Source organism: Mus caroli, unplaced genomic scaffold (genome assembly GCF_978045245.1).
Source record: "Mus caroli unplaced genomic scaffold, Mus_caroli_1 scaffold_11, whole genome shotgun sequence".
In the NCBI taxonomy this organism is placed as follows: domain Eukaryota; kingdom Metazoa; phylum Chordata; class Mammalia; order Rodentia; family Muridae; genus Mus; species Mus caroli.
In genome coordinates this window covers 14,355,281-14,374,853 of record NW_028227266.1, presented here as the reverse complement: position 1 = coordinate 14,374,853, position 19,573 = coordinate 14,355,281, and positions in this window count along the sequence as shown.

Below are 19,573 nucleotides of genomic sequence, written 5' to 3'. Positions count from 1 at the left end.
GCCAAACCCTGTATCACACTATGAAGAAGCCTCCTCCTATCAGCACTATCTTTCCACATTCAGACCTATTAAATATAGTTTTCCCTTACCAAATATCTTGCAGGACTCCAAGACTGGTATGCCCATACCAGGATCATTTACAATTGAATGCAGTACCTTTTTCATACTGGTGTAAATCTTTATCACCAGTCCACTTATCAGATTGCCTTTGATGCCCATTGGGGAGCCAAGTAACCTGACTGCATGCCTAAGAAGAGAATAAAGTCCAACCTGACTGAATATTATTTACAAGGACCAATTCTTCAGACTCATGAGTATTGGTAAAGCTTTCTTTAGGTCAGGCTCAGGCATTTGGCAAAGCTTCCTCTGTTCTATGTGAGCATGTTGACCATGTACAGAAATCATCAACTGCCACTTCCTTCTCACAGATTTTTATAGACTGAAATTGTTCTTCTAAATAGACTTTCAGTCTTCCTAGCTAACTCTCCTCATATGCTGTACATATTAAGCATACTGAAGTTATACTTTAGGTGGTCCACTCCATCAGAGTGCTTTTCCCACATGATCCTAGCTTTTCTTTCTGTAGGTGTGTCTATGTGTCCTCTTTTAAAAATTATAGATGTGTTGCTTCAGTCAAGTTTCTAAAACTGAGTGATGTATGATACAACAGGGTTCTCCAAGTAGCTCCTGCAGTATAAACCCAGGAAAATGTGCTCCTAGCATTAACATTTACTGTCCTTTCTCTTGATTACCCTTATCTCCTTTCCTTTACACTTGAATTTTTCCTGTCCTTTGCAGCTATTGATGTCCCTTGAAACAATGTTAATTCCACATGTTCTTCCTTTTCTCTGGTAATGGTACTATCTATTCTGATACACCCATGGGCAATCTTCACAAACCACTTAGCACATCTACTCTCAAAACAAGCATGAGTAAGAATGTGCGCTATGATTTTTTTCAATCTCTGACATTTTCTGGTATTAAACATGACAATAATTTTCTCTCTTTTCTATTTTGTTTATTTGCTATCCCATGATTTCATAGGACACACTATCGAAATAAACAGAAAAATATGTTTTCTATTTCACTGATTGCTGTAACAAATTATCATAGACGTAGTGGCTAAAGAACCACAAGTATGTCCTCACATTTAAAGAGGCAGATATCAAATATGAGTGTCACTGAACTGCATTTAAGGTATTAACAGGTTTGCATCCTATCTAGAGGATCTGTGAGATAAGACAACTCATTTCCTTGTTTTCAGTTCAACAAATTTTCAAGGTCAACAGTAGGGCCAAGGAGTCTTAGTAAATGAAGAGCTTTTCACACAAGCCTGATGACTTGAATTCAATCCCCAAAGCCAACTCCATTGAGAATGAACTCTTTCTGATGTCTACTGTGAGGTCCTTTTGTTTATACTTGTTACATGCCTACATACAACTGTAAATTTTTCAAGTCAGCAGTGTAACTCTTTTCTGTTATTTTGAGCCAATTATTTACATTTGAATCTTCCTGTGATTGTATTTTGACTCCCAGGATAATCTGCAATAATGTGCTTTACTTTGAACCCTTATTCCATATATACCTGCAAATGGTGGCATTATTCTTTGTTGCTTATAGCAACTATGATTTGTATAGTTAGTTATCACAGAATATCATGGATCATTATAATTGATACTGGGATATGTGGAACAAAGCTTAGGATTCCAAAGATGACAGAAACAATCCTGTGAAACACTATCCATAAACATAGGCATCTATCATTTACTTACAGGTAATTTCTCCTAGTCACCCTCATATTTTCAGGTTTGCTTTCTAAATCCATCTCAGGAAGTCACTAATTACTTTAACACACACCTTTTAAGATTCATACTCCTCCCACAGCCACTGTGTTGCTTGTATTTTATTCCTGTTTTGAATAGAAAGCCACATTTCTAGAAGTTACTTAATTACTAAAAAATGTTCAGCTGACTAGCTTACTGTGTTATGAATATCTTCACTGAGAGGAAAAACAGAAGTCAAATTCTAGAAAAGACAGTGTTCCTAAGCTATAGGACACCCTTATTTTTCAGTATCCTGTTCAAGTCCTGACTCAGGAGTAAAAACAGCTGAACTCCATTAACTTTTCTGCCTAAATAATCATATGGATAAAAATCTAGGATCCCAGAATTCTGAAACAGTGAAAAATATGGCTTGTTATCTTTTCCACATGTGAATAAATGTTAATAAGTGCATAGACCAACATATTCAAAGAGTCCAAAACTAGAAGCAAGCCAAAGAAAATGGGGTAGGCACTTAAGCCACAAGAAAAGCTGTTGTTCTATGTCTTTCAGCATGAAAGTTGAGAACCAGAGACAAGTCATACGAGGTACTGTAGCAGCAATAGCATGTTTCAAACAAGGACAATGATAAGCAGTCTACTCTTTCCCTGAAGTGAAGTCTGGACATTTTCTCAATGACTCTAGGTTGAAGAAACTGAATGGCTAGAATCATCAGGAATCTGGAATACTGAACAGGCAAGAGTGTCATCAAATGCCTGTTATAGACAAGAGATTCACAGACTGCCAATTGGCTCCACTCAAGAGAACACAAAGCAAAGGAGAGAAATCCTAATAGGCTAACTGGCACCTAGTGAGATAAAAGGCAAAGAGGATCTTGGCTAGGCTTCCTCCTATTCACCTCTCTGAACAGTAGGAAGAATCCTCCATCGAAGAGAAAATAGTCATTCTCAAAAGGGCATTCAATACTCATGTTCTACTAATGACTCTGGTGCATCCTATAATCTCTTAATGTATCTACTTGACATTTGTGAAACACACCTATGCTGCATCATGCTCTTTCCTCCAGAAACCACCTTAAAATTATGAGAATGTCTTCTCCCTGTTGTGTATAAAATATGCTGGCTGTTACAGGTGGAAGTGAATTCCCTTGGTGAATAAATTGTTAGCTCTGGTTTTCGATCTTAACTCCCTCTAGTGTGGCACTCATTTCATTGGTTGAGAATGTGGTTTTACCATTTCTCTGTGTTATTATACTCCAAAGTCTCTTTTATGCTCAAGATTTTCTTCTTTGAATTGAATTTGGTACTTAAAACCCTGCAGAAAGGAAATGCATCTGCATTCCACAGAGTTCTCCCTATGTAGGCAGAAGATATATGAGTTATTTAATCCAAATTCTATGCCCACAAAAATATACTACCATCTTCTACTTCCTCCACAGTGGGTTATATCATATTTATCTCGGGCTCTTGCACTAAACAGCAAGGCTTCAAGGCACATCTTTTATTATGGAAAATGCTTACCTTCTGCTAAAGAATTCTTTTTGTTAATGCTGTTCTAAAAATTCTCAAGCCTTGAAAAGTGGCTCCACAGCTGACCAGGTGAAGCGATTACATAAAAATCATTTCCATGGTGGCCAAAGAATCACGGCAGGACATTTGGGATAAAAAAGTTTGGGCAGCCTTTCTTTAAGCCTTGGTCCTTTTCTTTTGGTTTTAACAAAATGTGTGCATCTTTTTTTTTTTTTTTTTACAAGAAACTGCTGTATTACTTATAGACAAATCACTACATAGCTCCTGTGTAAAATTGTGAAAAGACATAAATGTTCAAAAACAAAAAAATATTCAATAAGTTATGCTTACTTCTTTAAAAAACCAACCAACCAACAAACAAAAAACCCCAAAACAAACCTAAATCTTAGATTGCTCTCCTCAAATCTTAGATTGTTGTTTCCTCATATATTATGTGGTTGGGTTATGAGCCCACATGACAAGTGGGTCCTTTAATGTCTCTTGATTTCAGTTAGAAACAACTGCCCCTGAAGAAGATAGTATACAAAGCACCTATAATAGTTACTTAACTCGTTATTGTGCTAAAGTACTTGATAGAGACAAGGGAAGGAAGTTAAGTTTAGCTCACCATTTAATGGGTAGAATCTAGCATGGCATGGAAGTCTTGTCAACAGGAGAATGGGGCAGCTGAGCCACACCCAGGAAGCAGAAGGAGGTCTGAACTGGTGTACAGATAGGTTACTGTTCTTCTCTTTTTATTCATCCCTAGAGCTTAATCTTTCTCAATTAAACCTAGAAAAATCTCTCAAAGATAATCTCAGAGTTATGGCTTCTAATCATTATTAATTTAATTTAATTAGTGATGATGGTTAATCATCACAGAGCCACCAGTTTGGTAGGGGAAAAGTTATAGTTTCTTGATGAAAATTTAGTAAGTATATTTATATGTGTGAAGAAATCACTGACAATGTGTTGAAATTGTCCTCTCTTTAGATGGTCTTAATCATTTTGATAATCTGTAGAGTTCTACTTCAAGGAAGTAATATTATTTCTACCTGGTTGAGCTCTAAGTCTTCTTTAGGGATTCTTTGGTCTGGCCTCTTCATTGATAACAATTACAGGATCAGCTCATCATCATTTCTGAGAAAGAAGCCCCTGCTGGGCTTCTCACATTATTAAAGACAACAAAGCTATTATTCTGTCTTTTCAACCTGACTTAAAAATCCTAACAAATCTTTTTTGTTGTTATTTTGGTTTCTCAAGACAGAGTTTCTCTGTGTAGCCCACAAGCTAAACTCACTCTGTAAACAAGGCTTACCTTGAACGCAGACTCACCTGCCTGTATAGGAGACAGAGATGATCCTTAGGAAAGTGTTGAGATCAAGATGGAAACCCACTACCCAGTCTAACGTAAATTTTATGATTGAAACTATATTATATTTGATAGGGTTTATTTTTCTTCTTGATTTCTACTTCTTGTTTTCCATAATTAATTACAATTTTCTCTTTGTCCTTGGACTACAAAACAATTACCCAAACAACCAACCAAACAACCCAAAAAGTGTAAAACCAAGAAGTAAACTGACAAGAAGATATCCATTATTGGTTGTCTGCTTCCTTTTCCACATATCCCAGGCTGGTTTTGAACTTGCCACATAGCTGAAGATATTGAAGAACACCTCATGATGCAGTCTGGAACTCCTGGGTGGTATCACATGCATACTAGCTATCATCACACTTGGCTGGGAATCTTTAAAAACACTGATTTGATGATTGAAATATTCTTTTGAAAATTATTACTTATTATTTATTGGGTTTATTATTTATTGGATTAAGATTTGTCCATTAATATCATGTCATGTGGTTCTACTTTGATTAAGAAAATGTCTCTTATAGTCTACTCATTTCTCTTTTTATTTTTGTGACTATAATATAATTACTACATTTTAAAACTCTGGATGGTAGCTATAAAATGATATAGACTATAAAATTTTATGTCTTGTTTTATGTATTCGTAATAAAATGTTAGGAAAAGAAAATATATGCATATTTAAAATAAAGACAATGGAAAGAACATCGGTCCCACAAGAAAACAGATAAGGTAGTGAATCTTTGGCTTCAAAGTTGCTCCTTCCTGAGTGACTCTCCTAAGGATGCTTGATTTGGATTTGGGAAGATCACCTTGGTTCACAAGCAGAAATAGTTCTTATACTTGGATTCAGGAGATAATATAATTACACTATAATAAAAAATAGAGATAATTTAAAAATAAGCAATTTTTTAAAGGAGAAATGTAGGTATCATTCAAATGAACTCATGTTAATGGCTCATCAGCTGGTACAGCACCCCATTAGAGATCACTGATTTAAGAATATAATGTGAGACATAATCGAGTTTTTTAAGGAACAACAGAATAGCTGAGCAATCTCTGTGCAGTTACAATGATACAAAACACATAATTAAAATGTGTGACCATGACAAAAATCCCAAGTTTTCTCTTGACAATCCTTTCTTAGTTGAATGTATGTAAATAACAATATAAAAATCCTATCACTGTCATATCTAAATGATATTTGATGAGAAAATTTTAACTATTTTATAGTTTGTATTACTTTATTTTTCACAAAAATAGTCCTAGGACATAAATGTCTTATTATGTCTTAATTTGACAACCTATTATTTTGATAACTTTTATTGGGAAAAATGACAAACATGAGAAACTTTAATAAAAATTATCAGCAATTTCTTGCCTTCTGGTTTTCTTGTCATTACACACAATCCTGTACTGTCTTCTCTGGTACCAGAACACACCCAACTGCAGCTTTACAACATTGTCTAGATTACTTCTTACTGATATAGCACATTTTAATATCCATGTGGTTTTTCAACAGCAGGGTTTGATAGTATCTTTTAAATTTTCCATTAGACAATATCTTTTTAATGTGTCTTTTAAATGTAATATTCTCTTGAACATATTTTACCTCCTTGATCCATGTAATAATCTGTAGATATTTGGTTGTTTAATAGGCTTCATTAAGCCATATATTCAAGATCAATATGGACACCTAGACTCCAGAGTTTCCTTCATTATCAAGATTACCAAAATGCATACAATATCTTAGTACTTGCTTTTCAATTGATATAAATGTAAACATTATATTAAAATTTTAATGCCTCTAATTGCAAATTGACTTAGTACTTTCTCAAAATACAAGTTTTCTCCTCTGTGAAGTTTTTTTTTTAATGTATTCTCCCAAATGTTAAACAAAATTAATTGCACATTTCTCTCTGATGTTCTGTCTCAGCAATACTCAGAACTGATGTCTGCTTCCTGTTGACATTTTCAGGAGTCTCCTCTTTATGGTTAGCTTACTAATAATGTTACTATTATCATTTTGCCATAGCTTGTGTTGTTTTGGTCACATCTCACCTTAAATTTGATAGAATTTTGTATTATTTTCGTCTGGGTGCCTCTTTCTTTATGTTTGCTATGTTGCTTAGATGAGTTTTTGTTTTTGTTTTTGTTTTAATCTTGAGTAGACACATGACAGTATAATACATATTTATGAGATCCAGTGTGATGACTTAATGTTTTATATATATGTATATATATAAAACATGGAATGCTCTGACTGGATTTGAATGTACGTGCTTTAGTTCTTTAGTTTTCTTATAATCATTATCACAAACAAGCATCTACACCTAGCCTGGCAGAGACTTATGCCAGGGGGAGGATACCCAGGAGGTCCCTTACCTTCTCAGAGAAGGGCATGAGGGGTATGGAGAGGATTGTGGGAGCAGGAGACTTTGAGGGGAGAGTGAGCCAGATGTAAAGTTAATAAGTTAAAAAAAATGAAATTAACTAAACAACAACAAGCTTCTTAACAGACATCCTCTGGAGTAAATGAGAAGTGTGTTAGGCAAGGAGATACAGCATAAATCCCCTGGGACAAAATTCTCAGGAGCACATCCACAAGTTCTTAGCTCTGATAATCACCATATTTTGCTGCAATGCATGGCAAGCAGGGCCTGTCTCATAGCTGTATTTTTACCCAACATGTTTCTATCTATACGGTGTGCCACGGTGACTTTCTTTCAGGGAATCAGCTGTCTCTTAATTGGACGCTCAGCTGCCTCTCCTATTTCATATACTCTTGTAACACCTTTTCCAGAACACTCCATCTGCAGTCTTGTTCTTTAATTCCTTTTGTCTGCTTGTATGTTAGACTCATATGAATGTTTAGAAAGTTTTCTAAGTTCATAAACATGAAAGATTACATTAACTGCAAAGAAAATCATCTTAAGAACTTAGGGCTTTGTGATATATTCTGCCCCAACATAACATATTCTCCTTTAGTAAATGCATTTAAATTGTTTAAAAGTTTGTTTAAAATGGTGGAAGTTGGCTTTTGAGTTAAGGAAAGATTTGCGTAATGGAAACACTCAGGTAAGAGAAAGGCAAATAAAACACTACAATACTTTAAAAGTATGTTATAGTGTTCTCATATAAATTTATGTGAGCTACATATTTGTCTGAAAATATAGTGATGAAAATAATTTTGAGTCAAATGATCAATACTTGAGAGTCATTTAGCTTATTACATATGTAAATGTTATTACTTGTCAGCAAAATAATCAGATGAATATTAAAAACCACTCATTATAATCCTGTTTGCTCTTTGACTGCACAATATATAGAAATGTAACTTGGATTTACAGTGAGTCAAGTCAATGAAACAAATCATTATTGAGACTTGTTAAAAGCTAGTGAGTGTGACATGTAAATTCTTTCTAAATACTTAAAATACTTGTTATATTGTGTTCATTTATATTTTTGTGCTAGGTACATCATTAAACATGGGCCTATTCCTATTGTTATTGTTAGGTTTTTATTGTTATGAAGTGACACCATGACCAAGGCAATTTTTGTAAAGGACAATATTTAATTGGGGCTGTGTTACAGTTTCAGAGGTTCAGTCTATTATCATCACGGCGAGGAGCAGGACAGCATGCAGGCAGACACAGTGCTGAAGGAGCTGAGAGTTCTATATCTTTATCCAAAGGTCGGCATAAGGAGACTCTCTACTTGAGGTAGGCTTGAGCACTAGCAGACCTCAAAGCACACTCCTAAAGTGATACAATTCTTCTAAGAAGGCCACAGCTCCTAATAGTGGCATTTCCCTTGGTCCAGCAAATTCAAACTAATTACATCTTAGATCCAAAGTTCTGGGCTATAATCTTAGGTAGTTTCCATACCATGATTTGTCAACATCATTTATAATATACAGTTACATATCAGCTGTCTGTAGAGACATCAAATTCTCCTAAGATAATGCTGACAGTTTAGCAACCAGCCAGTATTATATATAAAGGCATTTTCTTGTTCAAATGGTTGGATTGTTTGTTGTGGCATTGATACATCTAGGGAATAATGTTATATAATATTTTTATGACTACATACTGAATATATATTGAAAACTCAATAGAAACTTAATATAACTATGCTTCTCTTCTTACAATGTGGACTACTGATAAAAAAATTCAGAAATTAAAAGTGGGGCCAGTTAATTGAAGGCTATGGCTTAATTTTAACCTTTGTCTCCATTTGTCTGAGTAGATTAACACGTAATCCTTCTAAGTTTGTCTCTATGTTTAGTTTTGTTCCATACCAGTACAGTAGTCATAGGATTGTGTGCATTAATAGGACTGTGATAATCAAGATGCACATTGCTCAGGATGTCATAGAAAGTCTGGGTAAGAAACCAATGCTTTTGCTGAGGTTGTCAGTAGAAGACTAGAAAGAGAATTTTTCGGAAGGAGTAAGAACCTGGAATTAGCAAAGCAACTGGCAAGTGAAGTGAATCTGCTTGTGCTTTTCAATGTTTGAAATCAATCAAAGATGTCCCTTTAGCAAGGTCATAATTGTATTTGAACAGTGTATAAGACCATGTAGCCACCAACATAATAAAAACATAGGCTAATTTAGTATCCTTACAAAAGTTCTCCTCTTGCCAAAAAGTCATAGGACACAAACACTGGGATTTTCCATTTTACAACCCTGGCAGTATTGATATTTGACTCATAGCAAACTGGAGGTGTGGTGCTACTATGTACACTATAGGAATTCTCTTACCAGATGCCAACAGATCTCTTCTCTGAACTTTGAACTCAATAAAACATCCACTTCTTAGAGTAGACAGTGCTAAGTGGAGCCTGCAGAGTACACATGCTTCCTGCTAAGAGCTGCTGGTACAGGTCAGTCCAACATTTCTAGAAAAATAAATCAGGTAGAATGGCTTGTTTGCTAAGGTGTTTCTCCCCAGCATAATTGTCTTGAGATTCACTAAGTTCTCACATGCAATTTTTGGTGCTTGTTCTGAGTAAATGTCTGAGATTCATAACCTTTTTAAACACTCCCTTTTCCATTGTCTTTGAATCTTTTAAATCTTGGTTTGTTGTTGGATTATTGATTTTATCTGAGTAGTCCACTACATGGTTTACTAATTGATTTATCCACTGAAAATGACTTACATTTTGTTCATGTGTAGATTTTACTGGGCTATATTTTTGTGTACTCTAGATTTTGTTAACCTTCCTTAAAGAGTTACAGATGCTTTCAGCAGATAGTCAAATTAGTTGTACATAATATGACTATTGACTTGTTTAATTTTTGATAGTCACCTTTACACTTTTGAAACTGTCCCAATTCTAAGAAGGGGCAAAGTGTCCACACTTTGGTCTTCGTTTTTCTTGAGTTTCATGCGTTTAGCAAATTGTATCTTATATCTTGGGTATCCTAAGTTTCTGGGCAAATATCCACTTATTAGTGAGTGCATATTGTGTGAGTTCCTTTGTGATTGGGTTACCCCACTTGACCTGTCCAGCAGGTCCAGTTATTCGAGGGTCTTGAGGGGACCTTCTCCTAAGAACCAAATGGGGGGGGGTAGAGAGAGACGAGGGTCTTGTGTGAATAACGACATGGAAATGTTCTGGATTGCATCAAGACCCTAATATATTAGTCAGGCCTGAGGTTTAAATACACAAGCAAAAGGGGAAGTGCCTTTGAGCAGGAGGAATGGGGCAGAGGAAATGCACTTCAGCAGGAGGGATGGAGCTGTGAAAATTTTTCTTTTGGCAACTACATGAGGAAGCACTAACTTGGCAGTATCAGGGTACATCTTGACATCAGGACATCCGGCGCTGACTTACGGCTGGAACAATCTGTGGTTGTTCTCAGAGCGGTGCATCGGTGGCCTGCTTTTGACCCCCTTTTCTTCTGGGGGGGGAGGCCCAATTCAGAGATCAGGACAATTGTGTTGTCTTAATGGCTCCCAACACTCACTCAGGAAGATGGCCTTCAGGTCCAACCATTTGCCTAGGAATTTCATAAAATTTTAATAGCTGAGTAGTACTCCATTGTGTAAATGTACCACATTTTCTGTATCCATTCCTCTGTTGAGGGGCATCTGGGTTCTTTCCAGCTTCTGGCTATTATAAATAAGGCTGCTATGAACATAGTGGAGCATGTGTCCTTCTTACCAGTTGGAATATCTTCTGAATATATGCCCAGGAGAGGTATTGAGGGATCCTCCAGTAGTACTATGTCCAATTTTCTGTGGAACCGCCAGACTGATTTCCAGAGTGGTTGTACAAGCTTGCAATCCCACCAACAATGGAGGATTGTTCTTCTTTCTCCACATCCTTGCCAGCATCTGCTGTAACCTGAATTTTTGATCTTAGCCATTCTGACTGGTGTGAGGTAGAATCTCAGGGTTGTTTTGATTTGCATTTCCCTGATGACTAAGGATGTTGAACATTTTTTCAGGTGCTTCTCTGCCATTCGGTATTCCTCAGGAGAGAATTCTTTGTTCAGCTCTGAGCCCCATTTTTTAATGGGGTTATTTGATTTTCTGGAGTCCACCTTCTTGAATTCTTTATATATATTGGATATTAGTCCCCTATTTGATTTAGGATTGGTAAAGATCCTTTCCCAATCTGTTGGTGGCCTTTTTGTCTTATTGACAGCATCTTTTGCCTTGCAGAAACTTTGCAATTTTATGAGGTCCCATTTGTTAATTCTCGATCTTACAGCACAAGCCATTGCTGTTCTATTCAGGAATTTTTCCCCTGTGCCCATATCTTCGAGGCTTTCCCCTACTTTCTCCTCTATACGTTTCAGTGTCTCTGGTTTTATGTGGAGTTCCTTAATCCACTTAGATTTGACCTTAGTACAAGGAGATAGGAATGGATCAATTCGAAACTGTCCTATCACAAACAGTCCAACATTCTTGGTGTTAGCTGTCCATATTCAAGCCTGTCTTTCTATCTTCTCTCTTCAAATATTCACAGAATCTACTGTAATTTTACTCAGAAAAGGATCTATGTTGTTGTATATTTCTGTTATCTTCCTATGCTGTTTATATTCTTACGTTATTTCTTCTGAGTCATTGTAAGTTACCATGTCCACACATAGTCATACATGAATGGACACAGTAAAGAAGTATTTTAACTTTTTTCTATAAGCAGTACAGCAGAGCAGGAATTCACAATATACATATTTGAATTAAATTTTAGATGCACAAATGCCATTTAAAAAGTGTGATTTTTTTTTTGAGGGTCAGTCAAGACTTCTCTGAAGAATGTTTGCTGATTTTGTACTATATGAAGTGGCATTGCCTCTATATTCTTATGATAAATGAACAAAACATATGCCAAGTATGTAAGCCTGCCTTAGAAATTTATCAGGCTGGCTGATTAGAGAAACAGGAATCACAAATTACAGAAAAGACATAAACTTGGGCCAATTTTCTGCATGATTCAGATCATCATCTTTCATACCACAACTACTGTTGAACTTTGACTGAGATATGATGCTTCATTTAAAAAACTAATTTAACATTTTTTTTAAAAATCTAGTAACTATAGATTCTCAAATAAACCAATAAAAATTCATACTGTGAGCTAATATTCCAAGAGCAAAGATCCCATTAAGACATAGAAATTGCATTTAGCAAATTTTTCTCAAGGGTATATATCTTCTGGCCCTATATTAATTTCAACATACTAAGTATTAGATAATTACATATTACTCACTACATTTAAGTTAAGGTTCAAAAATTTGTATACTGTATCATATTATGGGACCAAAGTATAACAGGTTATACATAAAGAGGATAAAGTTCAAGAGTAAACATTGTCTAATGTCTTTCTCTAAGGATTAGCATCATTGCCTACCATGATATGCATGCTGAAACCTGGCTGAATACCATCAGTGCTGATTAGCATAGGATTACCTTGGAATTCATTCAGGCATATAAATCTACCTCAAATCACAATCTGTTATGAAGAGGAAACACTTTCAATATGACAGGATAGAATATTAGAAATAATTTTATATAATATAAAAAGAGGAGTGTGGGGCTTTCATTCCTAAATGCCAATTTTAAACATCTGTAACTTTTGGGGTAATCATGGGATTGTAAGTTTAAAATAACAGATGACCATCTGAGCAGAATAGAAGCTACATATATCTCTTAATTCAAAAGAGTAAACATTATGCACTCCCTAATAGTTGGGGTAAACTGGGGACAGATGAGGGAAATCACAGAACTGCAGAGCAGTTCCTGTAGATGAAAATGATAAACATCCAGATATACTGTCCAAGAGACCTTAGGCATGGGGATTATACCTCAGAACATATAGATTCTTCTAAGCCATGAACTTTAGTATAACAGGTGAACAGAAGTCACAAAGGGTGAGTGTTTAGGGGATGTGGCACCTAGAGAAGAGAACCATTCTCACCAGTGTTGCAAGCAGAAAAGGACACTATGACCACCATATCAGTTATCTTAGTAGAAGATCTAACAGAACTCATTAGAAGGCAAAGTAAAGCAGCTTTCTGTGTGTGTGTGTGTTTTTTTTATTGCACATGACAATGAAAGAATCAACAAAGCAAAAGTGAAGTCTTTACAATACTGTTCTTCAGTCACCTGGAGAACAACTGTAGTGATTGTTTTGTAGTGATTGTTTACAAAATGATTTATTTTGTAATGTCTCCTCTGGTTGTAATGTAGATAGCAAGATGATATAAGAATCCGTTATCTGGCAGACATCCGGCACCCTCCCAGCCAGAGGACAGTGGTCCGCCCTGCAGGGAGCGCCATCTTGACTCCGGGACTCCTCCGAACTTAGTCTGCATAGGTGAGAGTGAGAACCACAGAGGCAGACAGCTTCTGGGACAGGCGGGAGCCACAGAGCCACTGAGGCAGCACCCTTTTGGGGCTGCAGACATCCGGCACACTCCCAGCCGGAAGACCGTGGTCTGCCCTGCAGAGGAGCCCTCTGCCTCAGGAGTAGGGAGCGCCATCTTGGATCCAGGACTCCATGGAACTTAGGAACTTAGTCTGCACAGGTGAGAGTGTGCACCACAGAAGCTGACAGCTTCTGTGACCTGCCAAAGCAACACAGCATCTGGGAAAGGTCCTGTTTTGGGCCTTCTTCTTCAGCCAGGAGGAGGTCCAAACACCAGATATCTGTACACCTTCCCTTTAAGAGGAAAGCTTGTCAGCAGAGAGTGCTCTAACCACTGAAACACAGAGGAGAGAGCCTGTCTCCCAGGTCTGCTGATAGACGGTACTCAGAATCACCAGAAGAACAACCTCTAAACAGAGACAACTATAACAACTCCAGATATTACCAGATGGCGAGAGGTAAACGTAAGAATCTTACTAACAAAAACCAAGACCACTCACCATCATCAGGACCCAGCACTCCCACTTCGCCCAGTCCAGGGCACCCCAACACATCTGAAAAGCTAGACTTGGATTTAAAAGTATATCTCATGATGATGGTAGAGGACATAAAGAAGGACTTTAATAACTCACTTAAAGAACTACAGGAGAACATGGCTAAAGAGTTACAAGTCCTTAAAGAAAAACAGGATAACACAATCAAACAGGTAGAAGTCCTTAAAGAAAAACAGGAAAAGACATCCAAACAGATGATGGAAATGAACAAAACCATACTAGACCTAAAAAGGGAAGTAGACACAATAAAGAAAACCCAAAATGAGGCAACACTGGAGATAGAAACCCTAGGAAAGAAATCTGGAAACATAGCAACAGAATACAAGAGATGGAAGAGAGAATCTCAGGTGCAGAAGATTCCATAGAGAACATCAGCACAACAATCAAGGAAAATGGAAAAAGCAAAAAGATCCTAACTCAAAACATCCAGGAAATACAGGACACAATGAGAAGACCAAACCTACGGATAATAGGAGTGGATGAGAATGAAGATTTTCAACTCAAAGGACCAGCAAACATCTTCAACAAAATTATAGAAGAAAACATCCCAAATCTAAAGAAAGAGATGCCCATGAACATACAAGAAGCCTACAGAACTCCAAATAGGCTGGACCAGAAAAGAAATACCTCCCGATACATAATAATCAGAACAACAAATACATTAAATAAAGATAGAATACTAAAAGCAGTAAGAGAAAAAGGCTAAGTAACATATAAAGGCAAGCCTATCAGAATTACACCAGATTTTTCACCAGAGACTATGAAAGCCAGAAGATCCTGGACAAATGTTATACAGACACTAAAAGAACACAAATTCCAGCCCAGGCTACTATACCCAGCCAAACTCTCAATTAACATAGATGGAGAAACCAAAGTATTCCACGACAAAACCAAATTCACACATTATCTCTCCACGAATCCAGCCCTTCAAAGGATAATAACAGAAAAAAACCAATACAAGGACAGGAACCACGCCCTAGAAATAACAAGAAGGTAATAACTCAACAAATCTAAATGAAGACAGCCACAAGAACAGAATGCCAACTTTAACAACAAAATAACAGGAAACAAAAAATACTTTTTCTTAATGTCTCTTAATATCAATGGACTCAACTCCCCGATAAAAAGAAATAGACTAACAAACTGGCTACACAAACAAGACCCAACATTTTGCTGCTTACAGGAAACTCATCTCAGAGAAAAAGATAGACACTACCTCAGAATGAAAGGCTGGAAAACAATTTTCCAAGCAAATGGTATGAAGAAACAAGCTGGAGTAGCCATTCTAATATCTGATAAGATTGACTTCTAACCCAAAGTCATCAAAAAAGACAGGGAGGGGCACTTCATACTCAGCAAAGGTAAAATCCTCCAAGAGGAACTATCAATCCTGAATATCTATGCTCCAAATACAAAGGCAGCCTCATTCATTAAAGAAACTTTAGTAAATCTCAAAGCACACATTGCACCTCATACAATAATAGTGGGAGACTTCAACACACCACTTTCACTAATGGACAGATCATGGAAACAGAAACTAAACAGGGACACAGTGAAACTAACAGAAGTTATGAATCAAATGGATCTGGCAGATATCTACAGAACATTCTATCCTAAAACAAAAGGATATACCTTCTTCTCAGCACCTCATGGTACCTTCTCCAAAATTGACCACATAATTGGTCACAGGCCTCAACAGATACAAAAATATTGAAATTGTCCCATGCATCCTATCAGATCACCATGGACTAAGGCTGATCTTCAATAACAAAATAAATAATAGAAAGCCAACCTTCACGTGGAAACTGAACAACACTCTTCTCAATGATACCTTGGTCAAGGAAGGAATAAAGAAAGAAATTAAGGACTTTTTAGAGTTCAATGAAAATGAAGCCACAACATACCCAAACTTATGGGACACAATGAAAGCATTTCTAAGAGGAAAACTCATAGCTCTGAGTGCCTCCAAAAGGAAACTAGAGAGAGCACACACTAGCAGCTTGACAACATACCTAAAAGCACTAGAACAAAAGGAAGCAAATTCACCCAAGAGGAGTAGACGGCAGGAAATAATCAAACTCAGGGGCGAAATCAACCAAGTGGAAACAAGAAGAACCAAAGAATCAACCAATCAAGGAGCTGGTTCTTTGAGAAAATCAACAAGATAGATAAACCCTTAGCCAGACTCACTAGAGGGCACAGGGAAAGCATCCTAATTAACAAAATCAGAAATGAAAAAGGAGACATAACAACAGATCCTGAAGACATCCAAAACACCATCAGATCCTTCTACCAAAGGCTATACTCAACAAAACTGGAGAACCTGGATGAAATGGAGAAGTTCCTAGACAGATACCAGGTACCAAAGTTGAATCAAGATCAGGTTAATGATCTAAACAGCCCTATATCCCCCAAAGAAATAGAAGCAGTCATTAATAGTCTCCCAACAAAAAAAAGCCCAGGACCAGATGGGCTTAGTGCAGAGTTCTATCAGACCTTCAAAGAAGATCTAATCCCAGTTCTTCACAAACTATTCCACAAAATAGAAACAGAAGGTACTCTACCCAACTCATTCTATGAAGCCACAATTACTCTGATACCTAAACCACAAAAAGACCCAACAAAGATAGAAAACTTCAGACCAATATCCCTTATGAATATTGATGCAAAAATCCTCAATAAAGTTCTTGCTAACCGAATCCAAGAACACATCAAAACAATCATCCATCCTGACCAAGTAGGTTTCATCCCAGGGATGCAGGGATGGTTCAATATACGGAAATCCATCAACGTAATCCAGTATATAAACAAACTCAAAGACAAAAACCACATGGTCATCTCGTTAGATGCAAAAAAAGCATTTGACAAGATCCAACACCCATTCATGATAAAAGTCTTGGAAAGATCAGGACTTCAAGGCCCATACCTAAACATGATAAAAGCAATCTACAGCAAACCAGTATCCAACATCAAAGTAAATTGTGAGAAGCTTGAAGCAATCCCTCTAAAATCAGGGACTAGACAAGGCTGTCCACTTTCTCCATACCTATTCAACATTGTACTTGAAGTCCTAGCCAGAGAAATTCGACAAAAAACGGAGATCAAAGGGATACAAATTGGAAAAGATGAAGTCAAAATATCACTTTTTGCAGATGATATGATAGTATATATAAGTGACCCTAAAAATTCCACCAGATAACTCCTAAGCCTGATAAACAGCTTCGGTGAAGTAGCTGGATATAAAATTAACTCAAACAAATCAATGGCCTTTCTCTACACAAAGAATAAACAGGCTGAGAAAGAAATTAGGGAAACAACACCCTTCTCAATAGTCACAAATAATATAAAATATCTTGGCGTGACTCTAACTAAGGAAGTGAAAGATCTGTATAATAAAAACTTCAAGTCTCTGAAGAAAGAAATTATAGATCTCAGAAGATGGAAAGTTCTCCCATGCTCATGGATTGACAGGATCAACATTGTAAAAATGGCTATCTTGCCAAAAGCAATCTACAGATTCAATGCAATCCCCATCAAAATTCCAACTCAATTCTTCAACGAATTGGAAAGTGCAATCTGCAAATTCATCTGGAATAATAAAAAACCTAGGATAGCAAAAACTCTTCTCAAGGATAAAAGAACCTCTGGTGGAATCACCATGCCGGAACTAAAGCTTTACTACAGAGCAATTGTGATAAAAACTGCATGGAACTGGTATAGTGACAGACAAATAGACCAATGGAATAGAATTGAAGACCCAGAAATGAACCCACACACCTACAGTCACTTAATCTTCGACAAGGGAACTAAAACCATCCAGTGGAAGAAAGACAGCATTTTCAACAAATGGTGCTGGCACAACTGGTTGTTAACATGTAGAAGAATGTGAATCGACCCATTCCTATCTCCTTGTACTAAGGTCAAGTCTAAGTGGATCAAGGAACTTCACATAAAACCAGAGACACTGAAACTTATAGAGGAGAAAGTGGGGAAAAGCCTAGAAGATATGGGCACAGGGGAAAAATTCTTGAATAGAAACGCAATGGCTTGTGCTGTAAGATTGAGAATTGACAAGTGGGACCTCATGAAACTGCAAGGCTTCTGTAAGGCTAAAGACACCATCAATAAGACAAAAAAAAAAAAAAAAAACACCAACAGATTGGGAAATGATCTTTACTTATCCTAAATCAGATAAGGGACTAATATCCAATATATATAAAGAACTCAAGAAGGTGGACTCCAGAAAGTCAAATAACCCCATGAAAAAATGGGGCTCAGAACTGAACAAAGAATTCTCACCTGAGGAATACCGAATGGCAGAGAAGCACCTGAAAAAAATGTTCATCCTTAATCATCAGGGAAATGCAAATCAAAACAACCCTGAGATTCTACCTCACAGCAGTCAGAATGGCTAAGATCAAAAATTCAGGTGAGAGCAGATGCTGGCGAGGATGTGGAGAAAGAGGAACACTCCTCCATTGTTGGTGGGATTGCAAGCTTGTACCACCACTCTGGAAATCAGTCTGGCGGTTCCTCAGAAAATTGGACATAGTACTACCGGAGGATCCAGCAATACCTCTCCTGGGCATATATCCAGAAGATGTCCCAACCGGTAAGAAGGACACATGCTCCACTATGTTCATAGCAGCCTTATTTATAATAGCCAGAAGCTGGAAAGAACCCAGATGCCCCTCAACAGAGGAATGGATACGGAAATTATGGTACATTTACACAGTACTACTCAGCTATTAAAAAGAATGAATTTATGAAATTCCTAGCCAAATGGATGGACCTGGATGGCATCATCTTGAGTGAGGTAACACAATCACAAAGGAACTCACACAATATGTATTCACTGATAAGTGGATATTAGCCCAAAATTTAGGATACCTAAGATATAAGATACAATTTGCTAAACGCATGAAACTCAAGAAGAATTAAGACCAAAGTGTGGACACTACGCCCCTTCTTAGAATTGGGAACAAAACACCCATGGAAGGAGTTACAGAGACAAAGCTTCGAGCTGTGATGAAAGGATGGACCATCTAGAGACTGCCATACCCAGGGATCCATCCCATAATCAGCTTCCAAACGCTGACACCATTGCATACACTAGCAAGATTTTGCTGAAAGGACCCAAAGATAGCTGTCTCTTGTGAGACTACGCAGGGGCCTAGCAAACACAGAAGTGGATGCTCACAGTCAGCTATTGGATGCATCACAGGGCTCTCATTGGAGAAGCTAGAGAAAGTACCCAAGGAGCTAAAGGGATCTGCAACCCTATAGTTGGAACAACATGATGAACTAACCAGTACCCCGGAGCTCTTGTCTCTAGCTGCATATGTATTGAAAGATGGCCAGTCGGCCATCACTGGAAAGAGAGGCCCATTGGACTTGCAAACTTTATATGCCCCAATATAGGGGAATGCCAGGGCCAAAAGAATGGGAATGGGTGGGTAGGGAAGTGGGGGGGGCATGG